Source organism: Schistocerca piceifrons, unplaced genomic scaffold (genome assembly GCF_021461385.2).
Source record: "Schistocerca piceifrons isolate TAMUIC-IGC-003096 unplaced genomic scaffold, iqSchPice1.1 HiC_scaffold_969, whole genome shotgun sequence".
NCBI classification, from domain to species: Eukaryota; Metazoa; Arthropoda; class Insecta; order Orthoptera; family Acrididae; genus Schistocerca; species Schistocerca piceifrons.
In genome coordinates, this window is record NW_025729244.1 from 5,001 (window position 1) to 10,000 (window position 5,000).

General features: G+C 54.6%; 1 non-coding gene across 1 annotated transcript in view; it reads right to left on the minus strand.

Annotated features, from left to right (window-relative positions):
* LOC124774713 overlaps window positions 1-1,799 on the minus strand; it is a 1,909-nt gene extending 110 nt beyond the window's left edge. Inside the window, exon 1 of the ribosomal RNA XR_007015456.1 lies at window positions 1-1,799. This exon is cut by the window's left edge and continues 110 nt beyond it. This is a non-coding gene — a ribosomal RNA (small subunit ribosomal RNA).
* Between the last annotated feature and the right edge of the window lie 3,201 nt (window positions 1,800-5,000).

The window sequence follows — 5,000 nt, forward strand, 5'->3', positions numbered from 1 at the left end:
GCCGCGTACCAGTCCGAAGACCTCACTAAATCATTCAATCGGTAGTAGCGACGGGCGGTGTGTACAAAGGGCAGGGACGTAATCAACGCGAGCTTATGACTCGCGCTTACTGGGAATTCCTCGTTCATGGGGAACAATTGCAAGCCCCAATCCCTAGCACGAAGGAGGTTCAGCGGGTTACCCCGACCTTTCGGCCTAGGAAGACACGCTGATTCCTTCAGTGTAGCGCGCGTGCGGCCCAGAACATCTAAGGGCATCACAGACCTGTTATTGCTCAATCTCGTGCGGCTAGAAGCCGCCTGTCCCTCTAAGAAGAAAAGTAATCGCTGACAGCACGAAGGATGTCACGCGACTAGTTAGCAGGCTAGAGTCTCGTTCGTTATCGGAATTAACCAGACAAATCGCTCCACCAACTAAGAACGGCCATGCACCACCACCCACCGAATCAAGAAAGAGCTATCAATCTGTCAATCCTTCCGGTGTCCGGGCCTGGTGAGGTTTCCCGTGTTGAGTCAAATTAAGCCGCAGGCTCCACTCCTGGTGGTGCCCTTCCGTCAATTCCTTTAAGTTTCAGCTTTGCAACCATACTTCCCCCGGAACCCAAAAGCTTTGGTTTCCCGGAGGCTGCCCGCCGAGTCATCGGAGGAACTGCGGCGGATCGCTGGCTGGCATCGTTTATGGTTAGAACTAGGGCGGTATCTGATCGCCTTCGAACCTCTAACTTTCGTTCTTGATTAATGAAAACATACTTGGCAAATGCTTTCGCTTCTGTTCGTCTTGCGACGATCCAAGAATTTCACCTCTAACGTCGCAATACGAATGCCCCCGCCTGTCCCTATTAATCATTACCTCGGGTTCCGAAAACCAACAAAATAGAACCGAGGTCCTATTCCATTATTCCATGCACACAGTATTCAGGCGGGCTTGCCTGCTTTAAGCACTCTAATTTGTTCAAAGTAAACGTGCCGGCCCACCGAGACACTCAATAAAGAGCACCCTGGTAGGATTTCAACGGGGTCCGCCTCGGGACGCACGAGCACGCACGGGGCGGTCGCACGCCTTCGGCTCGCCCCACCGGCAGGACGTCCCACGATACATGCCAGTTAAACACCGACGGGCGGTGAACCAACAGCGTGGGACACAAATCCAACTACGAGCTTTTTAACCGCAACAACTTTAATATACGCTATTGGAGCTGGAATTACCGCGGCTGCTGGCACCAGACTTGCCCTCCAATAGATACTCGTTAAAGGATTTAAAGTGTACTCATTCCGATTACGGGGCCTCGGATGAGTCCCGTATCGTTATTTTTCGTCACTACCTCCCCGTGCCGGGAGTGGGTAATTTGCGCGCCTGCTGCCTTCCTTGGATGTGGTAGCCGTTTCTCAGGCTCCCTCTCCGGAATCGAACCCTGATTCCCCGTTACCCGTTACAACCATGGTAGGCGCAGAACCTACCATCGACAGTTGATAAGGCAGACATTTGAAAGATGCGTCGCCGGTACGAGGACCGTGCGATCAGCCCAAAGTTATTCAGAGTCACCAAGGCAAACGGACCGGACGAGCCGACCGATTGGTTTTGATCTAATAAAAGCGTCCCTTCCATCTCTGGTCGGGACTCTGTTTGCATGTATTAGCTCTAGAATTACCACAGTTATCCAAGTAACGTGGGTACGATCTAAGGAACCATAACTGATTTAATGAGCCATTCGCGGTTTCACCTTAATGCGGCTTGTACTGAGACATGCATGGCTTAATCTTTGAGACAAGCATATGACTACTGGCAGGATCAACCAGGGAGCTGCGTCAACTAGAGCTGAGCAGCCGGCCGCCCGGGAGTGTGTCCCGGGGGCCCGCGCGAACACGCAAGCGTCCGCTCAATCATTCTGCAAACAGGAGGAGGCTGAGCTCCCCTGCACAATACACCTCGAAACCCTCTCAGGTCCCGGCGGCGCGCAGCGCCGTCCCAAGTACTTGGTCGGGTTCGAGAGAGGCGCAATCGCCCGGAGTTAGGCGAGTAGACGCTTTCGGTGCGACCACCCGTGCTCCCAACTGAGCTTGCCGCTGCCGACAGAGGCCCGGGAGCGTGCTGTCGTGGCATTGCCGGCGGGAGACAACACGCGCCACCTACGGTGACCGGCAGCTCCAACGCCAGCGCCACAGAAGGACAAAAGCCCCACTTGGGTGCCGAAGCGAACTCTCCCAGCACAGCGCACACGCCAACACATCCGCACAGCTGCGATACAAACCACCAGCGAGAACCGCTGGGGCGACCGAGCAGCAGACGGCGTCGCGGCGCCGAGCGCCGGGCGGCGGCGCATCCTCAACGCACACAGTCCTCAATCGGACCAGCACACTGCAGATGTCCACCGCGCTTCGCACCGGGCCCGCGAGGACCTACTTTGGCCGCACGGCGCCGCGCGCAGGGTGCGCCGGCGCGCAGCTGCGACGCCTGCCGCGTCCGTCGGCCGGCGCGCCTGCCACTGGCCGCCCCCACCAGCCGGCTGTAGCGCGTGCGCCCACGCACCGCGCGGCCAGCACGCCGGGAGGCGCCCCCTCACCGGCCGGGGACGGTCCCACCCAGCCACCGCCGCGTATCGCTTCACACCCAGATGCCGTTCAGTTTCGTCGGCATGGTGGGTATCGCTGGAACAACCGGTTAGTACCTCAACCTATCGTCGCCATCACCGATTCACCCCTAGCGAGAACAACCGCACCACAACGGGTTACCATTTCTTCATTTGCGTAACTTCACCAGAAAACGTAGGCGTCCATCGCCATTTGCAACTTCAACCATTATTGCATGCCTGTGTCAGGTGTCACGCCACACTACGTCTGCCCACATACACGCAACAAAATGTGCACGCCTAGACAATACGTGGAAGGTGGCCCCCGTACGTATGCGATGTCCATTGCTCGAACGACTGTCAACCGGCTTCTGTAGCATGTCGCAGATATGGAACGCGCTGCACCATGCCATCACGGTGTGTGAGGAGAGACGACTAGGTCCGAATACATCAACAGACAGCTCATGCTGATCGCCATCCACGGCGTCCGTTCCTCCCACACGTCTCTATGGCGTACCACACTGCAATCCAGCTCTCATAGGGAGACGACACGTAGCTGCGTGCACAATATTTGCACTGTATGGTCCGCCGTTTTTGGGCGCAGTCGTTGTACGGTCACACATGTGCCACGATGTATCATTCAGTACATAAGGACGAATGTGCAGTACAGATTGTGGTTCACGCGTACGACATCAGCGGACAGTTGACACAGGCCGCACCACAACGTAGCCTGCGTACGTCGCATGCGAAGGGCATTGAACATGCAAACTTGTCACCAACCACCTTGCGAAGGCAGGGGGCAAGGTGGGGACGTGGGGAGAGGTGGGGGGGGGGGGGGGGCGGCATGTACGCCCTGCTGCCATCCACATTACAGTGTACAGCAGGAGCATGTGGAAAGTCAGCAAGACTTGCAAGGTGTTTAACATGAAGCGATACACAGGGGAGCGGGCAGTGCGAGTAGCGAACTATATTGCGAGGGTTGCGGGTGGGCAACACTACACTAATTGAACGAGTCGTATAACAATTACAGAGCAGGTTTAGGCGACAACGTGGGTTACGATAGGCGACAACGTGGGTTACGTTAGGGGACAACGTGGGTTACGTTAGGGGACAACGTGGGTTACGTTAGGGGACAACGTGGGTTACGTTAGGGGACAACGTGGGTTACGTTAGGGGACAACGTGGGTTACGTTAGGGGACAACGTGGGTTACGTTAGGGGACAACGTGGGTTAGGTTAAGGCACAACATGGGTTAGGTTAAGGCACAACATGGGTTAGGTTAAGGCACAACATGGGTTAGGTTAAGGCACAACATGGGTTAGGTTAAGGCACAACATGGGTTAGGTTACGGCACAACATGGGTTAGGTTAAGGCACAACATGGGTTAGGTTAGGGGACAACATGGGTTAGGTTAGGGGACAACATGGGTTAGGTTAAGGCACAACATGGGTTAGGTTAAGGCACAACATGGGTTAGGTTAGGGGACAACATGGGTTAGGTTAGGGCACAACATGGGTTAGGTTAGGGGACAACATGGGTTAGGTTAGGGGACAACATGGGTTAGGTTAGGGGACAACATGGGTTAGGTTAGGGGACAACATGGGTTAGGTTAGGGGACAACATGGGTTAGGTTAGGGGACAACATGGGTTAGGTTAGGGGACAACATGGGTTAGGTTAGGGGACAACATGGGTTAGGTTAAGGCACAACATGGGTTAGGTTAGGGGACAACATGGGTTAGGTTAGGGGACAACATGGGTTAGGTTAGGGGACAACATGGGTTAGGTTAGGGGACAACATGGGTTAGGTTAGGGGACAACATGGGTTAGGTTAAGGCACAACATGGGTTAGGTTAGGGCACAACATGGGTTAGGTTAGGGCACAACATGGGTTAGGTTAGGGCACAACATGGGTTAGGTTAGGGGACAACATGGGTTAGGTTAGGGGACAACATGGGTTAGGTTAGGGGACAACATGGGTTAGGTTAGGGGACAACATGGGTTAGGTTAGGGGACAACATGGGTTAGGTTAGGGGACAACATGGGTTAGGTTAGGGGACAACATGGGTTAGGTTAGGGGACAACATGGGTTAGGTTAGGGGACAACATGGGTTAGGTTAGGGGACAACATGGGTTAGGTTAAGGCACAACATGGGTTAGGTTAAGGCACAACATGGGTTAGGTTAGGGGACAACATGGGTTAGGTTAGGGGACAACATGGGTTAGGTTAGGGGACAACATGGGTTAGGTTAAGGCACAACATGGGTTAGGTTAGGGGACAACATGGGTTAGGTTAAGGCACAACATGGGTTAGGTTAGGGGACAACATGGGTTAGGTTAGGGGACAACATGGGTTAGGTTAAGGCACAACATGGGTTAGGTTAAGGCACAACATGGGTTAGGTTAAGGCACAACATGGGTTAGGTTAGGGGACAA